At 44.0% G+C, this 16,419-nt stretch overlaps 1 long non-coding RNA gene across 2 annotated transcripts; it reads left to right on the top strand.

Annotated features, from left to right (window-relative positions):
* The first annotated feature begins 1,007 nt into the window (after positions 1 to 1,007).
* Positions 1,008 to 13,055, top strand: LOC309855102. 2 transcript variants are annotated; one of them, XR_014306622.1, is made up of 7 exons: positions 1,008 to 1,240; positions 2,744 to 7,346; positions 9,857 to 9,980; positions 10,329 to 10,483; positions 10,611 to 10,724; positions 11,173 to 11,404; positions 11,761 to 13,055. It is a non-coding gene; the product is annotated as an uncharacterized lncRNA (long non-coding RNA). The 2 variants fall into 2 exon arrangements; XR_014306621.1 differs by lacking the exon at positions 10,611 to 10,724.
* Positions 13,056 to 16,419: the final 3,364 nt, after the last annotated feature.

Here is a 16,419-nt window from a genome sequence, read left to right as displayed (position 1 = left end):
TTTTCTTTTACGGAGCTCAGTGTGTTTCTGTGCCTTACCCCAGCATACACTTGGAAGGACAGGTCTCCGTCTTAAAATGAAGAAGGATTTCCCTGTCTGTGAAAGAAAGAATGGAGAAAAAAATCCCATATATTTAACAATATATGTGTCTCTAGGTGTGAGTTACATACAACATAAGGTTGGTTATCCCACAGTTCTTGCTATGGAGCATCAATTACTCAAGCAGAGTGGCCTTCCGTGGTTTAAGATGGACGACACCTCATAAAGTTAGTACGTTCAGCACATTACATTGCATTTCAACTCATGGTTAAGAAGAAGCTCACATGATAGCGATTGCCTACCCAAGTCTCTCAATAAAATAATTGATATTTCAAGAGGAAAGATTCACCAATACGCTAATGTTTCTGAAGTAAACTTCACAATTACAACATTGCAAGAGACAACATCTATTTTCTTGTCAGACATGGTTCTGTCGTCTCTTCACACCGCACAGAGCAGCAGTGTGTCCCTGAACAAAGCTGGTTACACAAAGCAGAGGCCAATTTCAGCTGTTTCTGGAATTCTCTTTTCTGTAGAGATCCAAGTTGGGCCTGGGTTTAGGCTACTTTTTGGAGAGCACTGTCATTTGAATAATGTCTTTAAGTGGCAGAGATCTTCTACCTAACAACAAAAGACTCAAGATTGTCTGGGGTTGTATAAAAAGTCCACTTTCCTTCATCTCTACAGTGGAGGGTCCTAAAATTATATCCTTGGTTTCAATCACAAGGGGGCTCCTTACCCAAAAGCTAAATGGCTATTACTCTTGGGAACAAGATTTCTTCTCTTGGGATTGTTCAGTGCTTCCCCCGCAACCCCAACTCCCACCCCTAATGTATATTGTCTGCTATGTACTGTGCCCCCCACCCCAAGAATTACAGGAGAGATGGCCTGGATCAGGACTAGTTTTCTCCATTGAGGAGTTACAGACTGTTTGGGGAGATAAGAAACAAACATAAATATCTAAGTGGCACATTAAATTGGTGTCTGGACTCTCCAGTCACTGATAATTTAGACACATCAAGTTCATTTGGAGAGCCAGCGAGGCAGGCGTGCTAAGTGCCTGGAGACAGATTGCTTTGAGGCTGAAAGTGACCTCCAGCACTTAAACATTCTGGCAATCTGAGAACAAGAGCCCCTCCTCTCTGCAGAGCCACTCCACATTGAACCCTGGTCGCAGTGTGCTGCATATTAACGTCAAAGGGTAAGTATTGCAGGGAACCATGGTCATTTTGGGAATTAAGTGGTATCGGGTAATTTCTCCTTACAGCTATAGCCAAAATTGCAGCATTAGGCAGAGTGACAGAAAGGTGAATGGCCATTCCTAATTTCAAGAGGCGAGGAAGTGTGATTCTCTCCTGAGCTGGAAGCAGGACAGAGCCAGATGGCCGTGACCTGTGGGAATGCCCACTACCCACAGGGAGCACAATTTTCTTACACTCCCTGTGTAGTTATCCTAACACGTTGAGTTTCTGTCCTTTGTTATTTTGAGAGCATCTTCTTAGGTACTTCTATACCATGTTATTTTTGACGGTGTGATGGTCATTGTAGTTGAAAAGTCTCTAAGAAATTTCGAGGCTTCTTATAACTAACTTGTTGAAGCAATAATTTCCATTTGCAGCCGCCCAGTACCTCCAAGGCACTACTAGTCTGGTAGTAAATAAACATTAAAGCTTAAGAAGATACAAATTTAGACTGCAGTGTGCCCAAAGGCTGATTAATTTCTCGTTCAGAGCAACCCTCGGTGTCCTCCCTTAACTCCCAGCTAAATTGGAAGAGATGCCACTGATCTCTTATTGAGAGATGTTGAGTAGCCGGGGGTGGGGGGGTGGGGGTGGGGGGGTGGGGGGGTCGGAGGGGAAGGGTCCGTTCCCATCGTCCTGAAGAACCACTAAACCACAGCTTAGCTTGGTAGCTTGCTTCTTATCAGTAAATGCCCTCAGGGCAAAAGCAGTTTTATGTGCTACACTCACCTCCCTGGAATATTCCCTTTGTTCAGAATTTGATCCCACGGCTCTTCACTGTCTTTTCAGTGTTTTAGAAAATATCAGCTAATATTTCATTGGTTTATAAAATTTGTCCACAGTGGGAAGGTGAGTGAAACGATTTCACTTGTCCTGAAGCAGAAGCCCCTACATCAGTGTTTGTCAAGTTTTTCAGGCACCATTGACATTATGGAGTGGGTGATTGTTTGCTGGAGGGAACTGTCCTGTATATCATAAGTTGCTCAAGCAGTATTTTTTTCTCGTTTTATTTTAAAGATTTTATTTATTTGAGATAGTGAGAGAGAGAGAGCACTAGTGGAGTGAAAGGCAGTGGAAGAAACAGACTCCCCGCTGAGCAGGGAGCCTGACACCAACACCGGGGCTTGATCCCGGGACTTTGGGATCATGACCTGAGCCCAAGGCAGACACTTAACCCAAGGCAGGCGCCCCTCAAGCAATATTTCTAACTTCTACTAACCAGATGCCAGCAACACCATCCTCCCCTTTGTAAGGACAATCAAAAATGTCTCCAGTAAAAAAAAAAAAAAAAAAAAAAAAATGTCTCCAGACATTGGCAAATATTCCCCAGAGAGCAGAATTGTCCTTAGTTAAGAATCATTGTGCTACACTGTTGATATATTAAAATAAAGATTTCTGCAATTGTTTGCAATGTATTCTGAATTAAGAATAATTATATTTTGTGCATTTGCTTCGAACCTCAGCTTTGTGATATTGGACAAGAGGGCCTGGCAGATCCGGTGGGGCACGGCTGAACAGCGCGATGGAGTAGAAAGAACGTACACTTTGGGGCCAGCTGGAATTGGATTCTAGACCTGCCTCAGCTCCTTCCTTTGACTGACTCCTAATTGCATGGCCTCAGGCAAGTTACTTAACCTCTTCCCCCTTACTTTCTACTGCTGTAAATTATGATCCTCAAAGGGTTGTTTGTAAGTAATTTCCTTGTCATTTGGTTCCATTATTTGACCAGAGCACGTAGAGCATGTAATGTCAACTTATTTTTTTCTTTTTTGGATATGTTCTAAGTAGTCTATGTATAGATTTTACCCAAGTCTTTATTGCTAAGTTGGAAAAAAAAAAAAGAAAGCCCATTGAATTAAATATGTTAATACACAAAATACTTGATTTAACTTGGAATCTTAAAGTGTCTTCAAGGTGAGCCTCTGTTGTAATCTTACTTTAAAAACTTTTTATGCATGGTGGGGACAAAGGCAGAAACATTTTATACAATGTTTAGGCAATGTTTATACAATGTTTGTACAAGGCTACAAATTGTGTTTCAAAAATGTGTACTTTTCTTGAGGTGTGTTTTTTACAATATTGTAGGCAGATCAGAAAGTTGGGGAATATCGGTATTTTCGGTGTAAGACAAGTAATAAACACAATAGGGGCACAGGTCTGTGAATCGTCAGGCTTACACACTTCCGAACACTCACCATAGCACATACCCTCCCCAATGTCCATAACTCAACCACCTTCTCCCTGCACCCCTCCTCCCAGCAACCTACAGTTTGTTTTGTGAGATTAAGAATCTCTTATGGTTTGTTCCCTCCCAATCCCATCTTGTTTCATTTTTTCCTTCCCTTTCCCCCAAACACCCCACTTTGTCTCTTAAATTCATCATATCAGGGAGATCATATGAAAATTGTCTTTCTCTGATTGACTTATTTCACTCAGCATGATACCCTCTAGTTCCATCCACGTTGTTGCAAAAGGCAAGATTTCATTTCTTTGGATGGCTGCATAGTATTCCATTGTGTATATATACCACATCTTCTTGATCCATTCATCTGTTGATGGACATCTAGGTTCTCTCCATAGTTTGGCTCTTGTGGACATTGCTGCTATAAACATTCAGGTACACATGTCATTCAGATCACTACATTTGTACCTTTAGGGTAAATACCCAGTACTATGATTGCTGGGTCATAGGGTAGTTCTATTTTCAACTTTCTGAGGAACCTCCATGCTGTTTTCCAGAGTGGCTGCACCAGCTTGCATTCCCACCGACAGTGTAGGAGGGTTCCCCTTTCTCCACATCCTCGCCAGCATCAGTCGTTTCCTGACTTGTTAATTTTAGCCGTTGTGACTGGTGTGAGGTGGGATCTCATTGTGGTTTTGATTTGTACTCCCTGATGCCGAGTGATGACAAACACAATTTTTATTCATTTCCATGCCAGCTCGAATCAGAGAGGTCCACACTTTCTTGACAGCTCGACAAAGAAAATGTGGTGAGCCACAGGGCACTGTGGGAAGTGCTTTGTAAGTGCTCCCCTATTTCATTTCCCCAAGAAACACCTGAGGTTCTTGTTCCCATTTTGCAGATCCAGGAGGCTCGGGTGTAAGGGAGCTGTGTCTCCACATTCATCGAGCTGACAGTAAAGAATCCCTCCAGCTCTGCTTTGTCCCAGATCCTGTGCTCTCAAATACAACATCCTGTGCCTCCAAAAACCAAATGCAAAGGGAGAAGTGAAGATGTATGGACACCAGAGGCTGGCGTTTACTGGAGGAAGCGTGAACTCCGAGAAACAGAATGGGAAGGGTTCTGGAGGAAAGGCAGTGGCTCAGGAAATGAAAAATACGAGACAGAAATAAGCAAGGGCAAAGGGATGGAGGGTGGAGCCAGAGGCATGGGTTTATAGAAAATTCCCAACATTTATCAGACCGAAGGAAACATCTTTATTTTTAGTTGAACAGAAACTCCCACAACATCTATTCAATTTGGTATGTTTAAATGGAGGATTATAAATGATACCCTCCTGCCCACCACGAGTTTACTTATGGGAAATGAACCTCCCTTTGACACGGAGACAAGCTTCTTAATCATCAGCTAATTCTAGCATGTGGACATTTTTGGAACCAGAGAATTATATTTCAAAGCTTCTGCTGAGTGCACGAGTGCTCTGTGGGCATTTTGTCTCGGTAAGAAGCAGAGATGTTGGCCCATAGATCTTGGATAGAAAAGACCTTTGAGACTCTCAGGTGGATTTTCTTGCCAGGCCAGGAGCAGAGATGAATACTATTATACAGAGCCTCTAAAGGGCATACACTTCGGCAACAACTGCTTAGCGATGCCTAATACTTGAGACCGTATCTGTCTGGCCAAGATTTAGTAGCTCCTAAGCCACGCCAGAGTTCAGCTCCCACTGAGCCATCTGCCCTCCCTCTGTGTAAAGCAGATACTTTCTCCCCAGAATGGTAATAAAAGTGGCAATTGGCAAGGAAAATCGTGACCATTTGTTTAGTTAGTGTAATTCTTCCTTCTCAGAGTCTACATATTTCCAAATGGTCTAGCTCCGTATTTACAACTGGTTTTGGGTGAAGGTCAACCTCAGACACGTGGAATTCCCATAAGGGCTTAATTTATAGTGTACAAAGAGGGATAGGAGTTTTTCGAGAGGAGCCCGAACTTGATACTTTGATGTGCTATTTCCCTAGTTTTCATTATCTGCGACCGCTCCAATCTCTGCGTATACTGCCTGGTTCACATATGGCTGTTCTGTGATCTGAGGAGATCTGAGGGCTGCCGAACTGGCCACCTCTGAAGGCCAAGAGACATTCAGTCCCTGAGTTCACCGGGACGTCCTGTCTGACTGCCCCGCAGGGGGAAGAGGAGAAGGAATGAGATTCGGCAGCCATATTGTTTGGAGAATCAGTAGCTGTGGGTCTTTGGGACAGTTACTTACTGTTTCTTTTCTCTGTTTTGTTACTGGAAAAGCAGGGTAATGGGATCTGTCTCCCTGGGTTTTGGGAGGAATGAATAAGGCAGAGGGCTAACAATGTGTAGCTCCTGATACACTAACTGCATACCAGCTCAGTAGACATTTTAGTTCTTTAGCAGAGTCGAGAGAGGACCAGTTTATTCAGGGAGTGGTCCCATCTTGTTTTGTCTACAGTAATTTGGTACCTATGGAAGTTTTATGTAGAGGAAGAACACAACGGGCTGGGAAAAAATACGGTGTGAGGATATGAAAGTTGGAAATCGTGAAGTACCGATTTGTGAATTAAGTCACTCTACCTGAATTCAAATATGTATTTGTTTTCCCATTCCCTGTTGCCCCAGTGATCCCAAATCTCTCAGCCGTGGCCATGGTACCCGCCATCTTTGGGGGCGTGGGGATTGCCAACTGGTACTTTAGAACCCCTGCTTGTCCCATCCGTGGCTCCACAGCATTTTCAAGCCCCTCCTCGCCAGGGTGGCATGCACTCCTTTACCCACCTCTGAGGCCTTTGTGCAGCACATGGAGAAAAGCGTCCTCCAGGTGCTGTTGAAACTGAGGCGGTGACAGACTTTGAGGAAGCCGGTGCCCATCAAAGAGCATCGCCTTCCTCTGTCTGGCCATTGTGTGGCTGTTTTGAAGGTTTCTGAGAACCCAGGATCTTTCTTTGTTCTTACTTTTCTATGAGATGTGAAGAAACAGGAAGGGAAACCTGCTTCCGAGAGACACTTAATCCGAAAGAATGGGGGTTGGGGGGGAGAGGGGGACTTTTTTCCAAGGTAGGGTCAATGCTGGAAACCATAACGTGGGAGTGGAAAATGGAACAAAAGGTGAATGATGCTTTTTAAATGAGCCCATTGGTTTCATGAAACCTCAATTCTTTAAGATAACATGAAAGCATGAATTTTTAAGCGTATATTTTAAGAGAATAATGGATGTATATACATGGACACACCTACACATTTTACTGCCAAGTTACAAAATTCAGGCTGTAGAACATCTAAACTTTCCTACATGGCTTGGCAAAAACCAAAGCTCACATATAGGTACTGCATCGAATCCAACTCTATTTCAGGAGGTGAAACAGATGGGTGCTGGAAGCCATTCAGCTGTAATCTAATTAGCACCATGTTCAGATTGCAGCAAAGCATGCAAATAGCTCATTTGCCTTTGAAAATGACACAATTTGAGATATTTTTCAAGTTGTCCTGACGTGCTGAACTCACTCATTGATTGTCCTCCTTGATTTGAATTCACCTTGTGCTAAAACACCTCCCGGATTTCCCCAAATTCTCTATTTTAGTGCTTTGTTCATACTGTTATATTTTAATATTTGCCAGGTTCTGTTAGGCTACCACGCTTTGATTGGCTCACAGAATTTTATGTGAATTTCAGTTTGTTGATTTTCGGCTTCCTGTGCCTAAGCTCCAGAATGTTCTTCACTAAAGTCCTGTCAGTTACAATGTGTTGGATATTGTGATGCACATGGGAGTCCTGCTTACAATGAAAAAGCCTCTAAGAAGCTTTCCAGGAACAGGTGACTATTATGAGCCACAGGTAGGAAGCTACTCTCAGCGGTCCTAATAAGGTAAGCATTTCCTTATAAATGCAACTCTTGTATACAGAATTAAACTGAGCAAACAGTGAAAATGTGTATTTATCATGTAACAAGGGGCTTGAGGTTGTTTCTATAACATATCTCTTTAATAACCTGGGAAGGAGTGTGGGGAGAGTTTAATATTACATGTGATGGGGAAATTTCTAACTCTGAGACCCAGGAGATAGCAAAAAAGAGGAAAAAGCAGTTTCATTTGTAAGCTATCTGCATTTTCTAGACCTCAATAAGTCATAATTCTAAGAAGTAAGATCTGGTGTGAACTTGAACTTGTACACTTAAGTTAAAAATCTAAGCCAGTGACACATTGCAGAAGATAAGACTCTGTCTTCCTCTTCCAAAACATATAATCACTCCTCTCCCCACTCCTTTGGCTGGTTTGCCCCATTTCATGGTAGAGTCGAAATATTTCAAGCTAAGATAACAGAGTCAAATTCAAGGTCTTCCTAGCACAACTTGGGGAAATGCCAAACATAGCAGTGTGTTGTTCTTGACAGGTACAACTCCATCAGTTTCTTCAGGGAGAGAAAGATTTGCAGAACATCCCACTGGGAAATGGAGCCAATGCCTCATTGAGTTACTATCACTGAATTATATTCCTTGACACACCGTATTTACATCTTTCATAGACCCACTGAAAAAAGACAATGGGACTGAAAATGAAAGCAAAGCTTAGCAGAAAGGATTCTGTTCAGTCCGTCAGTACTATGAGAATTCGGAGAATTGTTGGGACTTACCTGAGAACAAATTATTTTCTTTGAGCTGTTATTAGCACGCTGGACAAACACCACAGTAAACTGTGAATGTGTATCATACTGCCTGACCTTTCTTTTTGCCACTGACGGACCGTGGGCTGTGCCAGCCGTCAGCACCTGTCCTCAAAGGTATTTCCCACGTGTTTATTTATTAGGTCTCTGCCAGACTTGATAGCTAACCTATGATACGGGCCTGTTATTTCTGAATAGGCAGTGCAAAGTTTTAGTCTGTGTCTTCAGCAGGTAGAGGGTGGGAACTTCTCCAGGGATCCAGCCTCAAACATTTGCCAGCCAAACCCGAAATTACGGGAGGTTTTTCCAGTGACAGCTCACCTTTAGAAAATCCCTTATTGTAGCTGCTTTATTTAGCCTTTGCTTTGTTAAGAGAAGAAAAAAAAAGAATGGGGGAAGATCAGTGTGTCCTGGTAGATTGTTTATGCATCTTTAAAACAGAGGAAATATGTTCATGTTGCTTCTAGGCATCTAGGCAGCGCCTCGGCAACTGTGATGGGCAGATGGGAATCGTGACTATTTAGAAATATCTGCTGAGAAACATATATCACAGCTGCCCGTTTAGCTAATGTAGACTATTTGTAATGTCATTTTTAATGTATTGTATAATATTTTGTGCACACAGTGCCCAAACACAAGCCCATCCTCCTAAGTACCTGTGATTTTTCTGGGAAAAATATTCATAAACGATTATCCCTAGGGACTATTTTTAAACAGCCAAATGGCTATATACCCACGAACATTTGAACAGTGTCTGAAATATTTAGAATTATTGAAACAACCTACAGAATACGAATCCATTCTAGGAAAAATTGTACACAATGAAAATGGTGGACACAGATGGTAGCTGTGGTATTTGTAGATACCGTGCTTAATGCATGGGGCTTGGCTGGAGGGATATCAACATTGGCTTCATGTTGCTAATCCAGACCTCATAGTCCTTGAAGCAGTGTGTGCAAGAAGTTACTCTATGCCCACATGGGAGGCCTTACAGACATATGTGGGAAGGCTCAGATTTCCTGATTGTTTAGCTAGGTTCCTGTCTCTCCATTCACAAAAGCAAAATTCCAGAAGTAGAGAGAGTGGTGGGATGAATTTTAGCTAATGACAAACCTCTCTAAACCGTCCCAGGTGACTCCTGGTCTGTACCTATGTAAAGCTGGACTCTCGGCAGTTCGTGACCTGGTCCTCTTCTTTCCCTGGTTAGTATCTGATACAATTGGTTTGGACATATTTTACGTCAATCAGTTTGCCACGTAAGTGACCAGAGCTATAAATAAGTGCCTGGCATTTGTCGTTCCAACTGATCCATTTTTACCATCAAAAATAATCCATGCAGAGAGAAATCAGAAATATAAATCCATTTCTGCACAAGCCCTACCTATTCCCTTTTCACTGATACATAAAATTCATGCAGAAAAAAATACGACCCGACTAAAGTTCCCTGATCCTGACTGTGCTCTACACTTAAGATGATGTTTCATCTGGATTGGGAGCTTGGTTTTGGAGATGGAGGAACCCACTGGGCGTCAATCCACGTAGATGAGGTGGCTGAGGAATACTGGAGACTTGGTTTAGAGGTCCAACAGATTTGGCTGGAAAAATCCTTTTTTCCGCTAACTTGCCTTATAGCCTTGGGCATGTCACCTCAGCAGTCAACCTCAGTGTCTTCACTGTAAATTAGACAGTCTTTGTTTCTTCCTTTTCCTCGTGTAGTCATTTCAACTTGCGGAACTGACGTGGCTGTTAAAGAAGTGAAGTGTCAATAGCACAGTGGGCTCTCCGACGGACAGTCGAGCACATTAGGAAGGAACACAGATTCCAGAGCAGACATGTCTGGGTATGGACCTGGGATTTGCCTTTAGTATCTCCATCCTTAGTCTAAGTCACTTAACCTCCCTGTGCTTCCGTTTGCTCTCCTATAGAAGAGGAATAAGCGTAGTAACTAGGGCCATCATGGTGATTAAATTAGGATAAGTAAAGTACTTGGAACAGTATTTGGCATGCAGTAAGTAAATGATGTTTATTCAGTAATAATGACAAACATTTATTACTACACAATTACAATAATACCAATATTTATTATTTATTATAGATTCCATGTCTTGTGTTCTGTCACTTGATGGTGGTGGTGACTTTGCACTTTGGGGTTCTTGCTGTGCCTCTAGTTACGTCTGTTCCCTCGCAGGCAGAATTCCAGCTCCAGAAGCACAAAGAGTCGGGCAGCAGCAAGAGTCATGAGGACCTGCATCTTGGAATCACCCACAGTGTATTCTGGAGTCCCCCGTGTTGCGAATTTGGGCTCAACCAAAATCTTAAAGGGCTCAGCCAAAAAGCTTAAAGGTCAGTGATATGCAGCGGAAACACAATTGTGAGGTTACTGGGAGATGGGGATGGTTAATTTATGTGTCAAGTTGACTGGCCACAGGGTGCCCACACATTTGGTCAAATGTCATGTCTGTGTTTTCAGGTGACTTTAACATTGGACTTGGCAGGCTAAGTAAGAAGACTGCTCTACCCAGTGGTAGGTGGGTGGGCCTCATCCCATCAGTCAAAGGCCTGAATAGAACAAAAAGGATTCTCGGTAAGAGGGAATTCCTCTGGCTTGGCTGCCTTCCAACTGGACATAGGTTTCTCTTGACTCCAGAGTGCAAGGACACCATCTTCTCTCCGGGGTCTCAGGCCTTTGACCTTGAACTGTAACTAAACCACTGACTCTCCCACGTGTTGACTCATCCTAAAGATCTTGGGACTTATCAGCTTGTATTATGTAAAATTTTTCCCCGTTTTCCCCCTTGCTTGTAGAGTAATCTTGTAATAAAGATTTTATTTAACCAAAAAAAAAAAAAAAGTGTATCTGACACATCAGTCCATTTATTCAGCAAAAACATGCACTTAGGGTCTATGATATACCGGGCCCTACACTAACCTCTGATACAGAACAAGGAATATGGTTGTTACTTTTGTGGAGATTTTAGTCTGGTAGAAGAGAGAGAAACATTGTACAAATAAATGAAATATAATTTTTATAGGTTCTATGAAAGACATGAAAAGGGTAGAGACTTTGAGGAGACGCCAATCAAGCTGAAACCTGAAAGACGAGACTCTTTTAGTCATACAGAAAGGAAGCAGAGAATTCTGGGCAGAGAGCCGGCCTGAAGACCCAGAGCAGGGATGTTGACCTGCTGGGGGAATTGTGAAGAAGAGCTTTGCCGAACCCGTGAGCCGTCCATGGGACGAGCAGGAGGTGACGTCACACGATAGGTAGTGCAGATACTGGACAGGGCTTTGAGGATCACAGCAAAGAGAATTAGCTAGAAACAAATGGGGAGCTGTGGAGGGATGTTAAGGGTTGGATTAACATGACTTAATGCACGTTGATCGTGTTTTTTTTTAATTTTTCCAAGCTTGGGACACCTGGGTGGCTCAGTCCGTTAAGTGTCTCACTCTTGATTTGGGCTCAGGTTGTGATCTCAAGGTCACGAGATCGAGCCCCATGTTGGGCTCTGTGTGGGAGCATGGAGCCTGCTTAAGATTCTCTCTCTCCCCCTCTCTGCCTTCTCCCCCACTTTCTCTCTCTCTCTCTCTGTCTCTCTGTGTGTGTGTGTGTCTCTTAACAGCAACAACAAAATATTCCCAAGCTTACTGAGAAAAGAACTGATTAGCCTGGGCAGGATGGAAGTGGGAAGACCAGCGTCCTTGCTGGCGGTGTGGTGGTCAGCAGGGGATACTGTGTCCTGCATGGGAGACAGACAGACAGACAGAGGAGAAGCAGCAATAGGAAGTGCGTCCTCTCTGATGCCGGCCAGTGCTCATTCGGGTCTCACCATGGAACCCCAGCGCCATTTCACCTCCCTAAGGATTCTCTCTCCTGTGCTGCCCAGAATGGGTCAGGATCTGCCTCGGCCTCCTTGCTGTCATGCTCACGACACCTCACAGGGTGATTCCTTAGAACCGCGAAGGGCAGGGGATTTTTCTGTTTTTCTTCTGTCAGAATTCTATGTCTGGGATCTAGCCGAGTGCCTGGCACTTCATTCTGATTCAATACGTATTTGTTGAATGAGCAAAGAAAATGAGTACTCTACACTCTGGTGGAAAGAGGAAAAAGTCCCCATTTCCAGAGAGACTTTAGGGAATGAAAATGGAGAGAGTAAGAAACTCTGTGAATATGTTGTTCAAATTTGGCTGAGACAGAAATTCTGGAAACACTGGGGAGGTAAAATCATCTGACGCTTATCCCAGAAGCCCTCCCCCAACCCTCCAAACTCCCACCTGGAGTCAGCAGGACAAAGCATCAGTGTTTTAACGAGTGACACATTTTTCGACTCTGGACCACTTTGGGGATGTTAACATCTGCGAGGCTGGCAGGTGGTATCTTCTCGAAAGCATTAAAGTCCTCGTGTCCTTCGTTGTGCAGGTCCCCATGCGTCTGTACCGACCGGCACAGTGCAGGTGTTTTTACTCCAGATACCCCCAGGCCAGGAAAGGCGCCGGGAGGTTCACTGTTTAGGAGTTTGGAGAGAATGTTGGAGAAGAAACACTGACAGCACAGCAGTGAAAATGCTACCGCTCAGGGCCTGAAGCTCAGGAACGACATTTGTTCTCTGTACAGGCTGCGCGCCCTTGATTTAGTCCCTGTTAGATGCGGAACTAGTCTCTGTGCCACTGAGGAACAGGGGTCTTAAGGGATGGGAATCCAATTCACTACCAATGTCTTATCTGAAAATTAGAGAAAACGCTCCGATCTACCACTGTGAGGATTTTGGGGGCTTCTGTGTGCACTGTCTGCACACAATGGATGGGTTAGTTTCAGTAACTTGTGTGATTTATTTGTCCGTGGAGCCAACCAGTAGTTTAAACTAGGCAAAATGGCTTGTCATATTTGGTGTTATATAAACACTCTTTGTGGATTCAACATCAATAGTCAGTGTGAAAAGATAGATCACTCGAGTTGAAATAAGTGTTTTTAGAACTGTATGGGAAAAAATATGTGAAGAGAATTCATTCCATCTCCCTCTTCTGAAAAAAAATGGGGAATCCCAACTTGGTAGAAGCATCCTATAGACCGGGGGAGAAAAGCATGCATAAAAGCTCAAATTTGGAAATGATCTCGTGTCCTTCAACAGGAGAGTAGATAAATAAACTACAGTATGTTTCCATTCAAGAAAATTAGCAAAAAGCACTGAGTGGCGTATGACCTTAGGGATGAATCTTGGCAATAAAATGTTAAAGTGAAAAGTTAAAAACAGATTAAATGTTTTAAATATCCAGTTTTAGGAGTATAATATATTATAATATAGGAATAAGGAATATTTAGGAATAGATATAGGAATATAGGTAGGAATATATAGGAATAAGGAAGATGATATCCAGTATTAGCAATATATATATGAATATATAAATATATATGTGTATATTTATATGTATGATAAAGCTACATAGAAATGTGAGTGAAGGATTCAGGTTGCACCAGAGCAGAGTGAGAGAATGGGATGGGGCTGGAGGAACCGAAAGTTTAGGTTTAGATTACTGATTATTTTATTTTGATTTGCATATAGAGACTTTTTTTTTTAAGATTTTATTTATTTATTTGACAGAGAGAGATCACAAGTGGGCAGAAAGAAAGGCAGAGAGAGAGGGAAGCAGGCTCCCTGTTGAGCAGAGAGCCCGATGTGGGACTCGATCCCAGGACCCTGAGACCATGACCTGAGCGGAAGGCAGAGGCTTAACCCACTGAGCCACCCAGGCGCCCCCTGATGTGCACAGTAGAGATTCGCAGGTGCTTCCTGCATCATTAAGAAGAGAGGAAGAAGGAAAGGCAAGGAGGGGGTGGAGAAAAGGCTTTGCATGTATCAATATGGAGAGTGGGTCGTCGAAAACATGATAAATTCAGTTTTAGGCCCTCAAGTGAAAAAAGAGACAGAGAGAGAGAGGGAGAACCCACAACAGTTTAACAACATTAGCCTTTTCTTGGAACACCAGGTAAAAAGTCTCTACGTTTATGTGGTTATGTAGGGTGTGTTGGGGACCGGAGCCTGAACAGGCAACTGGTTTTCCCTGATCCACCCCACCACCCCCGTCTGTTCTTTGGTGCCAACTTTAAAGCCACCGGATTTCAGAAATTCTTACAACTTCACACTCTTCTGTCACTCCATCTCCCTATGCGCATCTAGTCCACATCCCACACGTGCTCCCTTTTCAAGGTCTCCTGAAGTCACCATCGTTCTCCACCCCGTGGGGCAGTCGGCCACCCCCAGCTGCCCGTCTTGTCCCCAGGACTTCTGTTGTGGAGCGGCCATCACGTTCCCTCTGACGCCATCTCGGCACGCTCTGCGCAGCTGCTTCCATGGGAGTGAGAGGAGAAGCCCAAGCCCTAAGCATGGTGGGCGAGAGCTCCCGTGGGCGGGTGGGCTTTCAACGCCTGCCACACCCGCGGGCTTTCAGCTCCTGCCACACCCGCTTGCTCACCCTGAGGCCACAGCTGCTCTCGTGCGCGTGCGTGTCTCCTTCTCTCTTCCACTTAGCGCGCTCTTCTCTTCCCCTCCCTCACCGGCTGGCCCCTCAAGGCCCCCCCGCATTTGAGGAAGGGGCTGCTTCTTGACATTCCTGCAGCTCTGTCCTCTCAGCCCCCTCCTGGCTCCGGAGCCCTCCCAGCCACGTGGTGGAAGGGGAACCCTCTAGAAGCCCCAACCCCTGCAGAGTGTCTGACAGCCAACAGGTGCGCAATCAGTGTGAGGGCACGTGGACAGGTTAGAAACCGTGACCCTGTGCTGAATGCGCTTCGAGAATATAATGTCCTACTTCTTATTCCTTCTTTGGTTGCCTGCTCCTATTCAGAGTAGAATTCTGATAATTCCTCTCCTTTTCTCAAAATAAAAGTCAGCTGAAGTGAACAAAAAGCTCAGAAGACTAGAATATTTTGGAAGGCAGAAGTAGATAGATGCATTGATACTACAGGCAAATTTTGTGTGAAATACATTATTTTACCACACATAAATGGTATTTCCTGTCTTAAACATCTCTATTTATATCAAATTTCAATGATGGGTTTCAGTCATAGTGTTTAATTTAAAACAAAATAACAGTACATACAATAACTAATTCTGGAGGGCCCACGGAGGTGGAAATAATGTATCCATAAGAATTACATTAAACAAATCCGTATTTAAAAACACTTTCCTTAAAGTTATAATGCAGTCAAGACTTCAGTAGGAGCAACTGCAGCATGATTTAAGTCGTAGCCGTTCAACTATAAAGAGATACATCAAAATTACTTTTACCTATTTGTATTTATTGTTTTAATTTTTTACAGAATTCCTTTTAAAGAGAGAAAACGGGGAGCTCTTCCGCTGTGCTTGTGGGGTTCAGGTTTGCTGCTGCAGAAGCCGAATCAAGCCTGCGTGTGACTGTGGGTCTCTGAGCTGTCCCGGGTGGAACTCCTCTTTCCCTGGGGCCTGATGATCCACGGACAGCCCCCCCCCCCCCCATTCAGGCCTTTGTGGCTACAGGTGTAAGAGCAAAAGGGCCACTGGCAAAGCTAGAAGTGAAGTCTGCTTTAGCCACTATAACTGTTCCAACCTGGGGCTTGATCCCAAGACCCCAGGATCATGACCTGAGCCTCTTGGTGGACAGAGCTGCCATCAGACTTCCATGGGCTCTTTTCCCATAGAGGAGAATCTGGTGGTGACAGAAGAAAGCAGTTTTTTTCTAGTTTTTGTCCGCGTCTTCGCCTGTCCCTGTAGAAGGGGGGCTTCTGATGTGTTGGGGGCTGTCTCCATGCACTTGGGACATTCATTCTCTATTTCTAAGCAGCACGTTTCCTCCTCTGCCCATGTCCATGGCATGCTTTGGGTATAATTTAGGCAGAACTTGAAGTTTCAGCTGCATTTCTTCCAAGTTGTAGGTTTTCAGACTGCAAACACAGTTTTGAAGGTTTTTCTAATTTCTCCTGTAGGTTCCTCATTCATTCGGATTTCTTCAAATATGTTTTTGAGTATTTCTTATTTTTCTTCCTCAAGCCTTTTTAAAGAAGCATCTACCCATCAGCGTCGATGACCAGATGACCTCCACTGCTGCAATCCACGCATCTGCTCTAGGGCCAGGGTGGGTCATTCAGGGAACCGTCTGGAAGGCGGCCTGCCCACCTGCCCGGCTTCACCACCGTTTGCCTCAGAGGTTTTAACTGGCTCTTCGGATCCTCCACAGCCTGCGTTTTCGGGCGCGTTGTTGCGTTCCCTCAGCTGGATGTGCTCTTTGCCTCCACGAAGCAGCTCCTTAGA

The sequence above is a fragment of the Mustela nivalis genome, assembly GCF_964662115.1.
Source record: "Mustela nivalis genome assembly, chromosome: 20".
NCBI classification, from domain to species: domain Eukaryota; kingdom Metazoa; phylum Chordata; class Mammalia; order Carnivora; family Mustelidae; genus Mustela; species Mustela nivalis.
Note: the sequence above shows the minus strand (reverse complement) of the source record. Positions and strands in the feature narration are given on the sequence as shown.